The 21034-nt window shown below is 46.0% G+C and overlaps 1 protein-coding gene across 4 annotated transcripts in view; it reads left to right on the forward strand.

The window, feature by feature from the left end:
• The window catches only part of AVPR2 (arginine vasopressin receptor 2), a 93060-nt gene that overhangs the window by 45094 nt on the left and 26932 nt on the right, over positions 1 to 21034 (forward strand). Inside the window, exon 1 of one of the 4 annotated variants that reach the window (XM_069985822.1) lies at positions 13297 to 13361. The exons of the other annotated variants lie outside the window; for them this stretch is intronic. The gene's annotated coding sequence lies outside the window, so the exon portion shown is untranslated. Of the gene's footprint in view, positions 1 to 13296; positions 13362 to 21034 lie in introns of those variants that run through there. 4 annotated transcript variants of the gene reach the window in all.

The following is a 21034-nucleotide window of genomic DNA, read 5'->3' on the forward strand; positions in this document are numbered from 1 at the left end:
CCTGGATAACCCCTTTAAGGTCTAATTGATTTTGATGGGGGAAGAATAACAGGTCAAGAGTTTTCATGTCAAGTCTTGGGGCAAATGTAAAATTTCCCATTAAAATCAAGATTATTTCTTGCAAATTTCAACAGAGAATCTGCATCAAAATCCACATGGAATCCAGGTCAAAATACTAAATGTGAAGGTGCCCTTATAGCCCTTATTTTCAAAGAGCAATAAAAAAGCTTTACGTGAATCAGAAGACACTAAAGTTTATTAAAAAGCAAAAGTGTAGAATAACAGCAGAATTATTTTTGTTGCTTCTTGCCCATTTTACCAAGTATCTATCAAAGTGTAGGATTCCACAGGCCAAGATATGTGTGCTCAAAATGTCTCCAACATTTTACTGTAGCTTGTGGTAGAGTAAATACAGGGGCATAACTACCCCAGTAGCAGCCATAGCAGCTGCTATGGGGCTCGCCACATCAGGGGGCCCCATGGCCTGCTCCTGCAATACACTGGGCCCCCAAGCTGTCATCATTTGAGCAGGCCTCCCAGGTTCTGCACATGTCCCTTTAAGTAATAGCACTTCTGACGAGCCCTTGCATTTATTCAGTTGTGACTATACATGGCTGCTTAGTGGTCAGTTGGGGGGGGGGGATTAAAAGTTTGCTATGGGGCCCAGCCATTTCTAGCTACGCCACTGAGTGAATGTAAATGTTACCATATTGCAATGCAAGCTGGTGTCCCTGTGAGCAATGAAATGACTGCTGCAGCCTCGCTGTGCTGGGAGTGTGAACACTTGTCAACCAGCCCTGGCACAGCACGGTGCTAGTAAGACAGGAAGGGGCAAGCTGCTGTACTGTAATGCTCCATGGCTGTCAGTAGCTGTCGTGGTTAAAAAAAAAAAAAAAAAAAAGGTTAACCATGTGTGTGCCATTTTGCATCCGAATGTATTTAAATTTGATTTGAAAACTGAATTTTTTCAAAGAAAAAGATTTCAGGAGGTTTATTATTTCATCATACAGATACTCTTGTCTTATTTGTTGTGGTGTGGGACCATGGAATCCAAATCCATATTTAATATTGATGAAACCCAGCAAGTGTTAAATATCAATATGACAGACTACCGCTATGATAACACTGCTTTTTGTTCAGCTTCTATGTGATACAGACTGAGCATCCAGTATGATGTGTAAATGTTACCGCTATTTTAGCTTATACAGAAGATAAATTAATGTTTACATAGCGATTTACTGGGAAATGGTTTAATAAAGTGAAACATCTAATAGCGCTCCAGCACTTTTCTGTTGTGTGACAGCATACTCCTCACAGATATATAGCCTGAGATGGACAAGCTCTCCAAAGGAACTACAGTATCGGCACGCAAGGGTTCATTTTGGTCATTGCTATGGGATCACTGTAGAATACTCTCAAACACATTGTATGATCACAGGAGTATAAAATACTGATATGCATTTTGCTTCCAGCACATAGCTGTTTCAAATTTAGTTTGTTCAAAACTCTGAATAAAGAAATCAGTGGTATGGAGACTTATTTTTCAGGCTAGTATGAGAGTTCTTTCTGGTGGAGAGCACATTTGCATGCTTTCTTTCCCATATAGCATGGCCTCAGAGATATATCTCTCCAATGAGAGTCACCACCCCACCTGAGCTGCATCTAAGCCATGATGGCAAATCTAGCCAAATTCACTGACAAAGAAATATGCGGCTGTGTGTCGATCAGGACATCTGGTGCTGGGGAAGGGATGCGGACAGGGAGACTGGGGGTTTATGCTGGTAAAGGGATGGGGAGAGGGGGACTGGGAGTATATGCTGGTGAAGGGATGGGGGCAAGGGGACTGGGAGTATATGCTGGTGAAGGGATGGGGACAGAGGGACTGGGGGTGTATGCTGATGAAGGCATGGGGACAAGGGGACTGGGGGTGTATGCTGGTAAAGGGATGGGGACAAGGGGACTGGGGGTGTATGCTGGTAAAGGGATGGGGACAAGGGGACTGGGGGTGTATGCTGGTAAAGGGATGGGGACAGGGGGACTGGGGGTGTATGCTGGTGAAGGGATGGGGACAAGGGGACTGGGGGTGTATGCTGGTGAAGGGATGGGGACAGGGGGACTGGGAGTATATGCTGGTGAAGGGATGGGGACAGGGGGACTGGGGGTGTATGCTGATGAAAGGATGGGGACAGGGGGACTGGGGGTGTATGCTGGTGAAGGAATGGAGACAGGGGGACTGGGGGTGTATGCTGGTAAAGGGATGGGGACAGGAGGACTGGGGGTGTATGCTGATGAAAGGAAGGGGAAAGGGGGACTGGGGGTGTATGCTGGTGAAGGAATGGAGACAGGGGGACTGGGGGTGTATGCTGGTGAAGGAATGGAGACAGGGGGACTGGGGGTGTATGCTGGTAAAGGGATGGGGCTGGGGGAATGGGGGTGTATGCTGGTGAAGGGATGGGGACAAGGGGACTGGGGGTGTATGCTGGTGAAGGGATGGGGACAAGGGGACTGGGGGTGTATGCTGGTGAAGGGATGGGGACAGGGGGACTGGGGGTGTATGCTAATAAAGGGATGGGGACAAAGGGACTGGGGGTGTATGCTGGTGAAGGCATGGGGACAAGAGGACTGGGAGTGTATGCTGGTGAAGGGATGGGGACAAGGGGACTGGGGGTGTATGCTGGTGAAGGGATGGGGACTAGGGGGACTGGGGGTGTATGCTGGTGAAGGGATGGGGACAAGGGGACTGGGGGTGTATGCTGGTGAAGGGATGTAGACAGGAGGGCTGGGGGTGTATGCTGGTGAAGAAATGGAGACAGGGGGACTGGGGGTGTATGCTGGTAAAGGGATGGGGCAGGGGGACTGGGGGTGTATGCTGGTGAAGGGATGGGGACAAGGGGACTGTGGGTGTATGCTGGTGAAGGGATGGGGACAGGGGGACTGGGGGTGTATGCTAATAAAGGGATGGGGACAAGGGGACTGGGGTGTATGCTGGTGAAGGGATGGGGACAAAGGGACTGGGGGTGTATGCTGGTAAAGTGATGGGGACAGGGTGTATGCTGGTGAAGGGATGGGGACAGTGGGACTGGGGGTGTATGCTGGTGAAGGGATGGGGACAAGGGGACTGGGGGTGTATGCTGGTAAAGGGATAGGGACAGGGGGACTGGGGGTGTATGCTGGTGAAGGGATGGGGACAAGGGGACTGGGGGTGTATGCTGGTGAAGAGATGGGGACAAGAGGACTGGGAGTGTATGCTGGTGAAGGGATGGAGACAGGGTGTATGCTGGTGAAGGGGTGGGGACAGGGGGACTGGGGGTGTATGCTGGTGAAGGAATGGGGACAAGGGGACTGGGGGTGTATGCTGGTGAAGGGATGGGGACAAGGGGACTGGGGGTGTATGCTGGTGAAGGGATGGGGACAGGGGGACTGGGGGTGTATGCTGGTGAAGGGATGGGGACAGGAGGACTGGGGGTGTATGTTGGTGAAGAAATGGAGACAGGGGGACTGGGGGTGTATGCTGGTAAAGGGATGGGGACAGGGTGTATGCTGGTGAAGGGATGGGGACAGGGGGACTGGGGGTGTATGCTGGTGAAGGGATGGGGACAAGGGGACTGGGGGTGTATGCTGGTAAAGGGATGGGGACAGGGGGACTGGGGGTGTATGCTGGTGAAGGGATGGGGACAAGGGGACTGGGGGTGTATGCTGGTGAAGAGATGGGGACAAGAGGACTGGGAGTGTATGCTGGTGAAGGGATGGAGACAGGGTGTATGCTGGTGAAGGGGTGGGGACAGGGGGACTGGGGGTGTATGCTGGTGAAGGGATGGGGACAAGGGGACTGGGGGTGTATGCTGGTAAAGGGATGGGGACAGGGGGACTGGGGGTGTATGCTGGTGAAGGGATGGGGACAAGGGGACTGGGGGTGTATGCTGGTGAAGGGATGGAGACAGGGTGTATGCTAGTGAAGGGATGGGGACAGGGGAACTGGGGGTGTATGCTGGTGAAGGGATGAGGACAAGGGGACTGGGGGTGTATGCTGGTGAAGGGATGGGGACAATAGGACTGGGGGTGTATGCTGGTAAAGGGATGGGACAGGGGGACTGAGGGTGTATGCTGGTAAAGGGATGGGGACAGGGGGACTGGGGGTGTATGCTGGTGAAGGGATGGGGACAAGGGGACTGGGGGTGTATGCTGGTGAAGGGATGGGGACAGGGGGACAGGGGGACTGGGGGTGTATGCTGGTGAAGGGATGGGGACAAGGGGACTGGGGGTGTATGCTGGTGAAGGGATGGAGACAGGGTGTATGCTAGTGAAGGGATGGGGACAGGTGAACTGGGGGTGTATGCTGGTAAAGGGATGGGACAGGGGGACTGGGGGTGTATGCTGGTAAAGGGATGGGGACAAGGGGACTGGGGGTGTATGCTGGTGAAGGGATGGGGACAAAGGGACTGGGGGTGTATGCTGGTGAAGGGATGGAGACAGAGTGTGTATGCTGGTGAAGGAATGGGTAATGGGGTGTATGCTAGTGAAGGGATGGAGACAGAGGAACAGGGTGTGTATGCTGGTGGACGGATGGCGACTGGGGTGTGTGCTGGTGAAGGGGTGGAAGCAGGGGGACTGGGGTTTTATGCTGGGAATTGATGGGGGATGAGGCCTGGGGGGTGTGCTGGTGAAGGGATGGGGGCAGGGACTGGGGGTGTATGCTGGGGAAGGGATGGGGACTGGGTGTTTGTGCTGGTGAAGGATGGGGCCAGGGAGACTGGGGTTGTATGCTGGTGAAGGGATGGGGATTGGGGTGTATATTTTTATTTATACTATAAATATCGCAAAATTATTTTTGGGGGGTCAAAAAGACACATGCTCAGTTTTCTGCCGAATTTTGACACACCAAGCTGAAAAGGTTTCCCATCACTGATCTAAGGCATCTTTCTGGCTAACAGAGGAATACATAAGTGGTTCATCGGCTGATTGAATCTTTTGTGAGGCCATATAAATGAGCATAAATGAGCTTAAGGCAGCCCATAACAATGCAGTGAAATGGATCCCGCTATCAGCCATCTCACTGATCGGCGTTCGTTTCCTGCCTCATATTGGTTTGGTATAGTCAAAATGCAGGCACTTTGTGAAATATTACACAATGCTAATGAAAGTAGTTGATAAGCAGCACTCTGTACTAATGAGGGGCAAGAACCATGACCAGTTGTCTGCAGTTGAGTGACTCTTCCATTTGGTGGAGACTCTGGTTTGGTTAAGATAATTTTCTTCTTTGTGGGGAAGAACGAATTTGCAGAGTTCCGAATATAAAAGGCAGCACCCATTTCTCAGCTACTTTATCATGTATAACAAACTGGACCTCAAGAATGGTGACATCTTTACTGTTTGTTTGTTTTTTTTGTTTTTTTGTAACTACAGTGTTACCTCAACTTACAATGGCCTCAGGTTACAATATTTTCAACAAACAATGGTCTTTTCTGGACCTCTGTAACTTGAGACCAGACTCAACAAACAATGCTACAGAAAGTCAGGATCTGGAGCACATAACTAGATGATTTATTAACTAGATGATTGACTAATAAAAGTGGCCATTTTACTGGTAAATCCCCAGTATTAGTAAAGTGCATTCAGTTATTGGCTGTCTACTATCACCTCTCTACAGTATAGTGTGATACTACATGTCCTGTACTGCTGTGTGTCTAGTATCTCCTCTCTACAGTATAGTGTGATACTACATGTCCTGTACTGCTGTGTGTGTCTAGTATCTCCTCTCTACAGTATAGTGTGATACTACATGTCCTGTACTGCTGTGTCTAGTATCTCCTCTCTATAGTACAGTGTGATACTACATGTCCTGTACTGCTGTGTGTGTCTAGTATGTCCTCTCTACAGTATAGTGTGATACTACATGTCCTGTACTGCTGTGTCTAGTATCTCCTCTCTATAGTACAGTGTGATACTACATGTCCTGTACTGCTGTGTGTGTCTAGTATGTCCTCTCTACAGTATAGTGTGATACTACATGTCCTGTACTGCTGTGTGTGTGTCTAGTATCTCCTCTCTACAGTACAGTGTGATACTACATGTCCTGTACTGCTGTGTGTGTCTAGTATGTCCTCTCTACAGTATAGTGTGATACTACATGTCCTGTACTGCTGTGTGTGTCTAGTATGTCCTCTCTACAGTATAGTGTGATACTACATGTCCTGTACTGCTGTGTGTGTGTCTAGTATCTCCTCTCTACAGTACAGTGTGATACTACATGTCCTGTACTGCTGTGTGTGTCTAGTATGTCCTCTCTACAGTATAGTGTGATACTACATGTCCTGTACTGCTGTGTGTGTGTCTAGTATCTCCTCTCTACAGTATAGCAGGGCCGTCTTATCCATTGGGCAGGGTAGGCGGCTGCCCGGGGGCCCTTGCGTCTTAGGGGGCCCCTGCCCTCTGTGACCTGTATTTTTAGCTTTATAAGACGCACTTATAAAACTAAATGCGTCCTATAAAGCGAAGACGGCTCCCAAGCAGGGCTGAGCACCGCAAGGAAGCCGTCCCGCCCGCCCCCTCTATTGCCGCTCACTATACATATGCATAGTGAGCGGCTCTGAGCCACCTCCTCCGCCCGCCCAGCCCGCCCCTTCTATCGCTTCTCAGCTGACAGCCGATCAGAAGCCCAGGAAAGTGCAATGAGCAGCACTTTCCTGGGCTTCTGATCGACTCAGCTAAGCGGCGATAGAAGGGGCGGGCAGTCCAGGAACTCACCCGTCCGGCGGCCCCAGCAGCTGATGTCTCCCGGCAGCGTGCACTCCCGACATCCTCCGACACAGGCAGCGGGGTACAGAGACGCTGCCTGTGTCCTGGATGTGTCATGCAGCCGGACACTTCCGGCACAGGCAGTCTCTCTGTACCCCGCTGCCTGTGCCGGAGGATGTCGGGAGTGCACGCTGCCGGGAGAGGAGCTGCTGGGGCCGGCGGACAGGTGAGTAACTGGTTTGTTGTTTTGGGGGGCACTGGCTACTATGGGGGGCACTGGCTACTATGGGGGCACTGGCTACTATGGGGGCACTGGCTACTATGGGGGGCACTGGCTACTATGGGGGCACTGGCTACTATGGGGGGCACTGGCTACTATGGGGGGGACTGGCTACTATGGGGGCACTGGCTACTATGGTGGGCACTGGCTACTATGGGGGGCACTGGCTACTATGGGGGGCACTGGCTACTATGGGGGGGACTGGCTACTATGGGGGCACTGGCTACTATGAGGGGTACTGGCTACTATGGGGGGCACTGGCTACTATGGGGGGCACTGGCTACTATGGGGGCACTGGCTACTATGGGGGGCACTGGCTACTATTGGGGGCACTGGCTACTATGAGGGGCACTGACTACTATGGGGGGCACTGACTACTATGGGGGCACTGGCTACAAGGGGGCACTGGCTACTATGGGGGGCACTGGCTACTATGTGGGCACTGGCTACTATGGGGCACTGGCTACTATGAGGAGGACTGGCTACTATGGGGGCTCTGGCTACTATGGGGGGTACTGGCTACTATGGGGGGCACTGGCTACTATGGGGGCACTGGTTAATATGGGGGGGACTGGCTACTATGAGGGGCACTGACTACTATGGGGGGCACTGACTACTATGGGGGCACTGGCTACAAGGGGGGCACTGGCTACTATGGGGGGCACTGGCTACTATGTGGGCACTGGCTACTATGGGGCACTGGCTACTATGAGGGGGACTGGCTACTATGGGGGCTCTGGCTACTATGGGGGGTACTGGCTACTATGGGGGGCACTGGCTACTATGGGGGCACTGGTTAATATGGGGGGGACTGGCTACTATGAGGGGCACTGACTACTATGGGGGGCACTGACTACTATGGGGGCACTGGCTACAAGGGGGCACTGGCTACTATGGGGGGCACTGGCTACTATGTGGGCACTGGCTACTATGGGGCACTGGCTACTATGGGGGGACTGGCTACTATGGGGGCACTGGCTACTATGGGGGGTACTGGCTACTATGGGGGGCACTGGCTACTATGGGGGGCACTGGCTACTATGGGGGCACTGGTTAATATGGGGGGGACTGGCTACTATGGGGGTACTGGCTACTATGGGGGGCACTGGTACTATGGGGGGCACTGGCTACTATGGGGGACACTGGCTACTATGGGGGGCACTGGCTACTGTGGGGGGCACTGGCTACTATGGGGGGCACTGGCTACTATGAGGGGCACTGACTACTATGGGGGGCACTGACTACTATGGGGGCACTATATGGGGGATTGGCTACTATGGGGGGCACTATATGGGGAGATTGGCTACTATGGGGGGATTGGCTACTATGGGGGGCACTATATGGGGGGCACTATATGCAAAGATGTGGGGGATTTGATGGTGGCGGTTGGGGGGGGCCAATTCGCACCTCTGCCCAGGGGCCCATAATGCTGTTAAGACGGCCCTGCAGTATAGTGTGATACTACATGTCCTGTACTGCTGTGTGTGTCTAGTATCTCCTCTCTACAGTATAGTGTGATACTACATGTCCTGTACTGCTGTGTGTCTAGTATCTCCTCTCTACAGTATAGTGTGATACTATGTGTCCTGTACTGCTGTGTATCTAGTATCTTCTCTCTACAGTATAGTGTGATACTGCATGTCCTGTACTTCTGTGTGTGTCTAGTATGTCCTCTCTACAGTATAGTGTGATACTACATGTCCCCTACTGCTGTGTATCTAGTATCTCCTCTCTACAGTATAGTGTTATAATACATGTCCTGTACTGCTGTGTGTCTGGTATCTCCTCTCTATAGTACAGTGTTATACTACATGTCCTGTACTGCTGTGTGTGTCTAGTATCTCCTCTCTACAGTACAGTGTAATATAACATGTCCTGTACTGCTCTCTCCCTGTGCCAGGATGAGTTGTTCTTTGGACACCAGGTGAGGACGGCTTCATTTTATTTTTCTGGGACCCTGTGTGATCTGTACAGGACCCTAAAAATGCTCCAGCCATCTACATAGAAAGTAATTTACAGCTTCCAGTAGCTTCTTATTGTTGCATGTAAGGACTTGCCTTATCATATTAGTTTCCTGCTTATTTTCTTTAAATCATTATTTTGTCCCATTGTGGGATGATATTTTAGAGGCTTCAGATCCAAATACCAGTTTCCAATGAGTTTTGGTCCCAAGATACAATATTTTCAACATACAATGGTCGTCCCGAGACCAATTAATATTATAACTTGAGGGACGACCGTATTAACTTGTATAGAGATTACAATGTCTCTTTCAAGGAGAGAATAGCACAACTGAACAAACCATCATGGTAACTGCATGGTTAGTGTTGTAGCATTAGAGGACTGGGATCCTTGGTTCAAATCCAACCAACCACAGTATCTGCCTTTGCCAAAGCATACTGCCTGGTATGACAGTCTCCATACACTGCAGCAGAATATGTTGGTGCCATATTAGTTAACAATATCTTCCACATATGAACATACCCTTATTTTTCATGGAGTGTTTATGAGGTTTTCTTTTCAGGCCCTAAACGCTGTAGGCAACAGTGTGATCTACTGATCCATTGAGGGAAAGGGTTAATGTACCATAATAGCATTAATTTTAGTACATAAATGTAGTCCTTCAGAAAACACAATTCCCTATATGTGGGTTTCTATGGGTTTTTTTTTATAAATTGTAGAAAATGACATGTAATTTAGAGCCATGCTGTACGCTGCTTCCGAGAACGATATTGAGCTATAGATAGATGATTCTTGATGTATAGTACGCGCTACTTCTTCCATGACAACGGTTTCGTAGCGCCTGTGAAATGACCCCTTTCATATCGCTGGGGTAAATATCAAATAATGCACAACACGGTCTGCGGCAAGAGCAATTAAAGCAGTCACCCAAGCAGCCACGCAGCTGCCACTACTGTGCACACACTCTGCCAGTCTAATGGTTTCATAGTCCCCCGTCTGAGTGCTTCATGTTAAGTGCCATATCCTGTGTGTAACTTCTTGCAGAGATTTGGAAAGGAGCCATTTCCTCTGGCTGCTGCAGACTGCAGGGTGTCACCGCAGATGAGAGCTAGTGTTAATATATCCAGACAAATAAATTACACACTATAGGGTGATGTTATATAAAGAGCAGATTTATGCTGAGAGTGACATGAAGAAGGACGTTTTTCCTAGAAAACAGGGTACACTGCAATCCTGAGCACAGAACGCTCTTGGTTACTTAGCGGAGAACTAAAATCTGCTACAAAGAAAAAAGAGATTCTCAAGTTCTTCAGCCCGGTGTACAATAGCTGCTTACTGTTACTATAGTTTGCGTCACAGCAAGTGCAGGTTATTACCACCGGGTGGTATCGTGGGTGGCAAGAGAAGTGATATATTTCAGACCTATGCCTTGCTAAATGCCAGGCTGCCAATCCTCAAAATTGTGACTGCTAATCCTGAGAATAAAACATAAAAGGGACAGAACTTCACCCGAAATGTTACAGCGGCAGTGCCACTGACATGACCCCATATATTAGTGCCTGTCTGTATTAGTGGTATCTACAGTACACACTACAAGTCTCATAGAAGAGTGTCAGACAAAATGCTCCAATAAGAGTGCCAGCCAAATTATATGTACAGGAGTACCAGCCAAAGTGTACATACAGAAGTGCCAGCCCAAGTGTACATACAGGAGTACCAGCCAAAGTGTACATACAGAAGTGCCAGCCCAAGTGTACATACAGGAGTGCCAGTCAAGGTGTACATACAGGAGTGCCAGCCAAAGTGCATATGCAGGAGTGCCAGCCAAAGTGTACATACAGGAGTGCCAGCCAAGGGGGACATGCAGGAGTGCCAGCCAAGGGGGACATACAGGAGTGCCAGCCAAAGTGCACATACAGGAGTGCCAGCCAAGGGGTACATGCAGGAGTGCCAGCCAAGGGGTACATGCAGGAGTGCCAGACAAAGTGTACATAGAGGAGTGCCAGCCAAGGGGTACATGCAGGAGTGCCAGCCAAGGGGTACATGCAGGAGTGCCAGCCAAGGGGTACATGCAGAAGTGCCAGCCAAGGGGTACATGCAGGAGTGCCAGCCAAGGGGTACATGCAGGAGTGCCAGCCAAGGGGTACATGCAGGAGTGCATGCCAGAGTGCACATGCAGGAGTGCCAGCCAAGGGGTACATGCAGGAGTGCATACCAATGTGCACATGCAGGAGTGCATACCAATGTGCACATGCAGGAGTGCCAGCCAAAGTGTATGTACTGGAGTGACAGCCAAAAGGACCTCTTACACTGAGAGATTGTAATGCCAAAAAAAACTTTAAATTTGATCATTTAAATTTAAACAATAATCTTTCCGTGTATATATACAGGCAACAATCAAACGACTAACAGAAATTCATTTGTGTGTTAATCGTTCGCAGATCTTTCGGTGTATGTACACATCGTTTGTTATTTCGATTGTTTATATACTCCTATCCTCCCACTGTATACAGAAGATCTTATTAACAATCATAATAACGATTGCAATTGCATAACATTTCGTGTATTATGGTAAACAATTTTAAGTCATTTGGGATCATTTATTGTTAATCGGAGAAAACAAAAAATCGCTTTGTCTAATAGGACCCTAAGTGTGGGTACAGGAGTGGCAGCCAAGGTGCTCTTGAAAAAAAAGCAAACGTCCAAATAAGAGGATTGCAGTGGTTCCTAACAATTAGGCTATGTTCACACATCTTTATTTGGCGTTATTTTATAATGACAGATGGTATTTCGCCTAATATGACATTGTGTGAACATTGCCTTAAATTGTTTCTGTTGCCCTAGCAACCAATCACAGCAAGGCTTTCATTTTTCAAATGTAGAATTTGAAATGAAAGCTGAGCTCTGATTGGTTGCTATGGGCAGCAGAGACACTCTTTCATTTAGACAGCTTCATAAATCTCCCCTCATGTATACAAGACTTTAGGCACAGAGGTTAACTGCGCCATGTGCCCTTACATGTGTAACACTTAGCGTACTTGACATATGTGCGGTTTTGTTCTCTGACAGTCCCACTAACATATGTCTACAATCCAACAGTATTCAGTGGAGACAGAATCTCTGTGTGCAATGTAATGGTGGTTAAAGGTTACGTCAGTAATGGATGCCAGTGTAAATTCTGGCCAGGGAAGTCCATTCTTTGACCCATGGTGGAAGCCCAGCTCTTTGAGCAGACAGAATCCCTGTGCGAAGACTATTTGTGCTATTTATTGTGGGAAATGTTATTCTTACATAGACATGATATACAAAACATGAACATAGAGACAGATGATACTTTGACAGATGATACTTATGCATGCAACATATTACATTGAACACATAAAAAGCCACAAACTGACTCTCATTTCTTGTTTGGCCCTGTTATTGTATCATCACGTGGACCACCGGTCATTGCTTTGGTGGGTCAGTCTAACCTCAATGCCTTAGCTTTATTGGATAATACCAAGTGTGGAGAGCAGGGTGACCCTACACGAGGCAATCCAAACCTAAAAAGTCCCTCCATGACACCAACCAAGAGAGGGGAACCAGCTAAAGTATCACACCACCATACTCTTCTACAATAGGTGGGTTGGTCACAAGAGGGTAACTTGGCTTTTATTACATCAACCTACCTCTGTTCTCCAGTAGTTTCTCATTTCCAAAAGATCAATATAAACTGAAATTATCTAAAAAAGAACCTGCCATTTTATTCTTTGTTTCTGCTGAAACCCATTTACATGTATATATTATTTATTTTCAGATATCCGGTTGGATGTCATAAGACAGGTTCGGAGGGAATTATGAGCTGAGGTCATTATCAATCACCCAAATGAGTAAGCCCATGGTGGTCTACCTTGTATCTTGTTGAGCATGTTCCCAATTTGGTTTCAATATATTCTAACCTCAAAGCATCATCAGAAGCGAGATTATACTAAAACACAATTGAGCATTCTCAACAAGATGTTATATAGGGCATCGTGGACATTGTCATTCGGGGGATCAATGATGGTCTCGGCTCACGATTCCCTCTGATCCTGTTTCCCGGCATCCAACTGGAGCTTCATGTCTTATGAAACAATACTATGAAATAAAGAATAACAGAAATAAAGAATAGAAGGAACAGCACCTAGAAATGATGAGAAAAGAATGAGGTCAGCGGTGGTGACAGAGATGGGTGGAGAGAGAGCTAAGTATTGGTGTGGAGGTATTGCTACATAAAGCAGAGTTACATCAGGAGAGAGCAGGATTGGCAGCTTATATGATAACACCTGGGGGAAAAATGCTAAATTGACTCTAAGATAACAAAGGTGTAGCGCTGGAAGGAGAAGGAAAAAAAGAAAGAAGGGTAAGCATGTACATCGATCTTATGGCTTTTCTATAGTTGGACCAGATTGGATCTATATCCCCTGGTGCTGTTGGACTTTTTCAATTTAAGGTTATGTTATCAGACATACTGATCACACCAGGTCTCAATCCTGAGACCTGCTGTGATCCCAAGATACAGCCAAGGGAAGTGTGCATCTTTTCCTGGCTGCCATATCCAACTCCATTGCTTCTTTACAGTCTATAAAGCCAAAAACATGGATGTTCGGGCTGCCAGTGAGTGAAGCGTACTGTCGCTCTGTCTTCTAGCTGTATCTCAAAATTATGGGTCTGAGCAGTGAGACCAAGTTCAATCAGTACCTTTTGACATGTCTGATGACACGTCAAAAGTTATTCCAAATGACAGTAACACTGTAAGTTCAGTAGATGGACATATTCTCATTCTACGAGAAGACTTACCATTTGGCTATACATCTTATATGTCGTTTTTCTTGCCCCTATTATTTTTGCTATTATTATTTTAGTAAGTAAAGTGCAGTGCTTGGGGCCAATTACTTCTTAGTGGCATAGACATCCAAGGATGACCCATGGACTACATGTATGCCAACTCAGTTACCCGTGTTGTTACAAACTTATTCTGAACTGTGGAAGTTTATATTATGTAGTTTCTAATACAAGTGCAGTGAACTGACGACAGATGACATGACATAACAAATAAGGGCCTGTTCACATCAAGATTTAAATGCACCTCTATCGTATAAATGAAATGGATGCATAGAAAGTATATACATATGCAATATGCAATTTTTGAGCACACATCTACATTTGTAAATATATATTATATACATAGACATTTATAGATGAAAAAATATACATTTTGCTTGATAAGTTTTTTCTTTATGAATTAAAGAGGTTGTCTGGGAAAAATGAACTTTTCCCCTATTCATAGGATAGATAAAAAGTAGGAGATATAGGGGGTCCAACCTCCATACCGCCCAACCCCCCCCCCCCCCCCCCCCCCCATCCCGAGGATCTCCCTATTTACATATTATACATTAGAGTCAAAGGGATATGGACGAAAATGTAGTAAAGCCTAATGAGGTTGTCCAGAAAAAGTTAACTTTTTCCCTTTCCACAGCCAAGACCCTGACATCTTGAGGGAGTCAAGGATGAAGACCTGGGTGGACCTTACCAGTCTGCTTACCCTGTTATCTCTCCTTGAGATTGTCCTCAAACCCTTAAGCACTTTTCTTTGTGTTCTTATCTTGATGATTTCCAAGATATGTCCTTCATTGTCCTAACAATGACTCATCCATCTAAATGTGTTGACCGGTGGTCACTCTACCATGTACTTTCTCACAAAGTTACTCTGTAAGCAATTATATTGCTTCTTCTCTCTACATGCTTCATATAGCAATGACCCTAGAATATATGTGTGCCTTTTTGAGGTAGAAGGAATGAGATACTACACAATACAGTGAGGGAACAATCTCTAGAGATATTGTTCCTTCACTGTATGCACCATATAAACATGATACTGGACATCCCCCAATGATCATAACCTCTCTTTTACATATAGATATATGAATGTGATGAATGGTTTGTTACCCTAGAAAACATTTATTAAAGGTCTAGTGGTTTCTTATGGTCCTTAACTCACTGAACATTTCTTAGGAATGACCTGTGACCTATAATCATCTTCTATGACACTAAACCTTAAGAATCTTCCCTATAAAGTAACACACAGATGGGTTTTACGAGCCCTGAATACCAGCAAACTTTTGTTTTATACGTCTTTCCAGTGGTTTGAAGTAAGGCTTGTCAAACTGGCCATTGGGGAACGTATAAAAGTGAGACCAAGCTGGTGTGAATTTGGAGTCTCAGTAGGAACATCTTAATATTTCCCTGCAATGTGGCCACCAGAAATTATTCAGGGTTTCCAAACCTCAAACATTAGTAATCCCTGTGTTGTACATGTAAATTTTTCCCGAGTCTTCTCACGTCTATAAATGTTTACCAAGAATTCCCTTATACACATAAACATTTAAAGAATTTGCCGAAGTCTATAAAAATTTACAAAGTACTTATAAGGGTTTACAGAGTAGTCGTGCGTGTCTATTAATTACCCTGAAAGGCACAACATCCTTCCTGAGAAATTCTCACAGCCTCTATGTTCTTCAAGGGTTTCCTCCAAGTACTCTTGGTCAATCAACTAATGAGGCCTTACTGTCCAATGACATTTTCTGTTGTGGGGAAAGAAGGATGGTCAATGTGTGAAGTTTAAATTTCTTGATCCTTTGTTCTCCCAAGGGATAACCAGCTACTAGAGATGGGTAAACCTTGAGCACGTTCGGGTTTGTCAGGCTATATCCATATTTTCCAGGATTCCCTAGGGTTGCATCCAAGTTTTTCAGACACCTGTAATCAAATTCATTCGATGATGCATTGGATGGACCCGAATGTGCTTGAGGTTCGCTCATCTCTACTAGCTACAGAGAAACTGGTAGGGGTTTACTCAGCTCTTCCAATCTATAGCCAATTAGGGGCCTATTCCATGGAGCGATAATCGGCCGAATCGCCCCGATTTGGCTAATTATCGCTCGGTGGAATAGAGAAAACCATCAGTCGTGTAATTTAGGCCCAAACCTAAAGTCATCGGTCACCCACCGCACTTGGCTTCGTGGAATAGCTGTGCGCGGCGACCGACGATTTGAGAAGCACCATATATTGCCTAGCAGGGCTTCTCCTCCGCTCTGTCTTCCTCCCTGGGTCCGTGGCGCAGCATCAGCTTCGGTGCGGCCTGACTGAGCTGTCAGACCACTCAGCCAATCACTGGCTGGAACCGCCGCGGGCAGTGATTAGCTGAGCAGTCTGACAGCTCAGTCAGGCCGCTCCGGAGTTGATGCTGCGCCGCGGGACCCGGGGAGGAAGATGGAGCAGAGGAGAAGCCCTGCTAGGTAATGTATGCTGCAAGGGTTGCAAGGACATCGGTAACGATGTCCCTGCAGCCCTCGCTAAATGATCATCGGGCTGTGGAATAGGCCGCGTAAACGATCTAGCAGATCGGCGCTCGTTTACATCGTTGATCGGCCCGTGGAATAGGGCCCTTAGGGTATCCCATTATACAGACAATGCTGTCCAATCTTAAATCAGCATGTTATAGAGCAAAAAGATTGATATACATATTTGTTAGAAAATATTCAGTATAACTAATCTTTTGTAATGCCATGCCCTTGCCTAATCTGCCCGCATCAACCTTTTTTTTAATCATTCAAACCCCCCCCCACACACACACACACACACACACACACACCAGACAGCAAAATGGGCACAATCAGGCTTCCAGTCGGACAAATGGGACATAGTAGGAGAAGCCTGCAACATTGGAAATTTCTTTTTCTTTTAGGAGGGGGCATCGGAGCTCTACTTTAAGAATAAACTGGTTTAAATAAATAAATCACTGGTTATACTGAATCAACTCCCCAAAATATGTATATCGAAAGTAGAGGAACGGCCAGCTTTCTTTTACAAGTGAAAAAGAATGTAATACCACACACAGCCTGTGGACAGGTCTGGCACTGTTTCTAGAAGAAATCAGCCTTGTTTTTCTAATGCTACATAACCCACCTAAGCTAGTCTTAGCAATATAGGACTCACAACCAAATCTTTTAAGTTTGGAATGATTGCGTCTTCACGTTACCTGCTATAGACACCCTCACCTCAGATACCTAAGCTGGTTCTACAATATTTCTTCTTCTGCCATAGACCAACACATAAAATGTGAGACAGAGTTCAATATGTTGGATCCCTGCACAAAAGTAAAACATATAAAACATCTTGTTATTTGTTATAAATTGCATTATAATTCCAGACTGCAATAGTCTGCTGTCACCTAGTGGGCAAAATATGAGAAATAATATGAAAAGCTCAGCTGTTCTTTGTATCATCATAGATGTCAGATTCTTATTTCATGCAGTTACAAAGCTCTGTGGATATAATATGGCAGTGGTGGGTTATTGTACTGTGTCATTTATACCCTGTACACCATATCAGGTGCATACAACATCCCCGAAAGAACTCTTATAGAGATAGTGCACTATTGCTGTCGTAGCCTTGTCAGGACTATTGCTTTTAACCAGTGGCTGCAGAGATTCAGCCCACAGCTATCTGATCAATCACTGATACTGGTTACAATCCAGTATGATCCAGGTGGTTGCCGCTGCCAGATACACTCCCTGCGGCTTGTCACTGATAGAGAGAGTGTATTATATTAGACATGATTCCGCTCATAACTGTATTAGTTTTCAATATTCCTCAATATAATTTTCATCTTAATACAATCAACTGTACAGGGAATTGCTAATAAAGTAACTATAGGGGGCAGAGATTATGGTCGCATCCAGGTAAAGTTATTAAGGTGACATCATGTGGTTACAGCTTCAGGGCTGATACCCACAGCACTGCACATGGACAAGCTTTCTTACCTTGTGCATACCCTAAAGGTAAAGGTTTGGCTTTGGCACCTGTCTCACTGAGCCACAAGCAGGAGAGATGAACCAACTCTAAAGCCACCATTCACTTCAATAGGAGCTTTGGTGCTAAACTACCATCAAAAGAACTGAAGTCACATCTTTTTAGTGTGTTTCCCTTGCTACCATTAGAGTCAGTGGAAGCACAGTTTTATGTAATTAAAAAAAAAAGTTTGTGCTGCTGTGGAAAACTGACACATATTCTGCATCCAAAACAGCTTATTTAAAGGGAATCTGTCAGATGCAATTTAAGTTCCAAACGGCTGATGGTTAGAGAGCTGTTAGGTCAGGGAGACACTTGGTGTCCTTCATATATCCATCTGTGCCTCCATAACCATGCCTTTGTTCTTTGGTACAAAGAGGCTTTCCCGAGCCCCTGAAAGGATACAAGCTGTAAGGTCTCTTTGCTTTCCCTCCCATTCCTATGCCTGCTTGGGACAGCTTCTAGCTGTCAATAGGGATGGGAATGGGAGCGAGGAGGCAGAAGTTTTTGTACAATCCTTAATTCAGCCCCTTTTATTCTCAGTATCAGAAAGCATATCAGGAGTCAAACCTCCACAATCATAAGGTAATGGCTAATCCTTGCGATCACTTTAAATATTTCCATACCCGTGTAAGCCATTGCATCCCCAGACTACCATAGCTAATATTTTGGAGCCAGTTCCATACTTTCATTATGCAACACAAAATACAGATGTAAGAGTCATTATTCAGCAGTCCTATGGAAAACCACAGCATATTGTGTGAAATGATAAAATCAGCTCTGCTGTTTATAGTCCTGTGCATTTCCATGTGGCGGAGGGGGTTTGGCATTCCTGGCAGCAGGGCCTGGATAGGACTACTACTTGTGCACCCCTTATAGCTACTGCACTCTGTGTATAGACCCAGTAGCTGCTTGTTGCATCAGTGTGTGGATTGTGGATAGAGATGAGCGAACCAGGTTCGGGTTCAAGTCCATCCGAACCCGAATGATCGCAATTTGATTAGCTGGGGGTTGCTGAACTTGGATAAAGCTCTAAGGTTGTCAGGAAAACATGGATACAGCCAATGACTATATGTTTTCCACATAGCCTTAGGGCTTTATCCAACTTCAGCAGCCACCGCTAATCAAATGCCGAAAGTTCGGGATCGGATAGACTCGAGCATGCTCAAGGTTCGCCCATCTCTAATTGTGGAGTCACACAGCCCCCTCTATAGGCTTCTCTGGTCATTGCAAAGTGTTTGGAATGTCTTTACAACATGCATGACCCCCCAGGCAGAGAAGAAGTTTAGGATATCAAGCAATCCACGTGTCTGCTAATACAAAGAAGAAGGAACTCATTTGGCTTCTAAAATATATGACTTTGGAACTGGATCAAGCAACAGTATCTGGTGACCCTGAGAGGCCGTATATTGTATTCCCCTGAAGAACACATGGAATTACTCATAAAAACATGTAGATGCTGTGACTGTGCATGTAAGAGTAAGGGTTGTATGCAATAAATTGCTAAACTACCATCTTACCTTACCCCCCTTTTGGTTCTTCCCTTACTATATTAACTCCATGTCTGTCCATACAATATACTCTGTACTGTGTATACTTTATACATTTAGCCCATTGCATGGTTACTATAGGAAATCTATTGTCCATGAGGTATTCCCATCTGACAAAGTAATCCCCTTTCCACTTACCATTGGGGGCCCAAGCTAACAAATTGGGACCCCAGCCTACTGTTACAATGAAGTGGCAGGTAACCACACCTGTCCATGGGTTGTGTCTGGAGCTCCATTGACTTACTTCTTGTGGACAGTTCTTGGCTTTGGGAATCTTCCAACAGAGTAGGGTTAGCAAAAAGTGTCTGCTTTCTTTCCCCCAGTAACAGTAATTGTTCTACTTTTTCTTGTATTGGCGGCCATTACGGTGACTATAGAGGTTGTCATCCACCTACTTTTCCAAGGATTCTTAATATTATATAAATCTGCCATGAAGTGACTTTTTGAAACCAATGGATACTGCACTGCTTGGAATTACTAGGGGGTACAGAAAGTGGTGATCTATCCCTTGTTTGAAATGCAACATCATCGATGTGGTGGGATAAGATTTTTATGTGATTCATCATTTAAAGGGGTTGGCCACTTTATATTAAAATCAGACTCCCCCCTCCTCCAGGCTTTGCTGCCCTGCTCTGTGCTGAATCTGTCTATAAGATGGCCGACATGGAGGAGCATGTGACCATGCCCCACCCCCAGTGTCTTTCATAGGCATATACAGGCTCAGTGGTGGACACTGGAAACGGGGCATAGTCACATGCTCCTCCATGTCAACCATCTTATGGACAGATTCACCAGAGAGCAGGGCAGCACAGCCTGGAGGAGGGGAGTCTGATTTTAGCTATTTTATTATAAAGTAGCCAACCCCTTTAATATAGGGAAATATTGTGGAGAAGAAAAAAATTTGGGTCATAGTGATAGAATGTTTGAGCCTATCCGAAATTCATTATATAGCAGATGCCGCCGTACTGCTCATTTAGCTTGGTTTCTTCTAGTTACGTTAGGTACACGTACTGTAATAATTATTATATCCAGAAATAGCAATTCACTCCAGAAATTCAGCAAACATTTAATGGCTCCGATTATAACGTCCATTACTCCTGACACTGATGTGTAGAGAGTCTTATAAATAGACCCATGTAATAGGCACCTGCCGAATAGTGATCAAGCACCCAGAGGAGATGCCTGATTCCTGGGTAATTATATAGCGGCAGATGCAACCTCTCCCTCATAGGTTACAAAATATTTTGTGATGAAATGTACCCAAACAGGAACATGACAATGGGAATATTAAAATGTGTTAAACATTGAGTTGTTCCCATTGCATGGACCCATATTAAGTAAGTGCCAAGGAGAATCGTAGTAATGGAGATATTTAGTTATGATGAAGGGCGAGCCACGTGTGAGCAAACACTTAAGTATCTGTATCTAATTGGTTTGTTGTTTTTAACATTGATCTAATAGATAATTATAATAATAAAGGGATATAAAACATCCGCTGACATCAATGTTTTGCGATGTTATCAGGACTGGAGATATGTAAGATCTGGGAGGCAGAGATTATTTTGGAACTCCCTTTCATTCTATCTAAAAGAGAAGAAAGTCCATGTAAGCTGTGATGTCAAGTGCCCTCAAA

The sequence above is a fragment of the Dendropsophus ebraccatus genome, chromosome 10 (genome assembly GCF_027789765.1).
Source record: "Dendropsophus ebraccatus isolate aDenEbr1 chromosome 10, aDenEbr1.pat, whole genome shotgun sequence".
Taxonomy (NCBI): domain Eukaryota; kingdom Metazoa; phylum Chordata; class Amphibia; order Anura; family Hylidae; genus Dendropsophus; species Dendropsophus ebraccatus.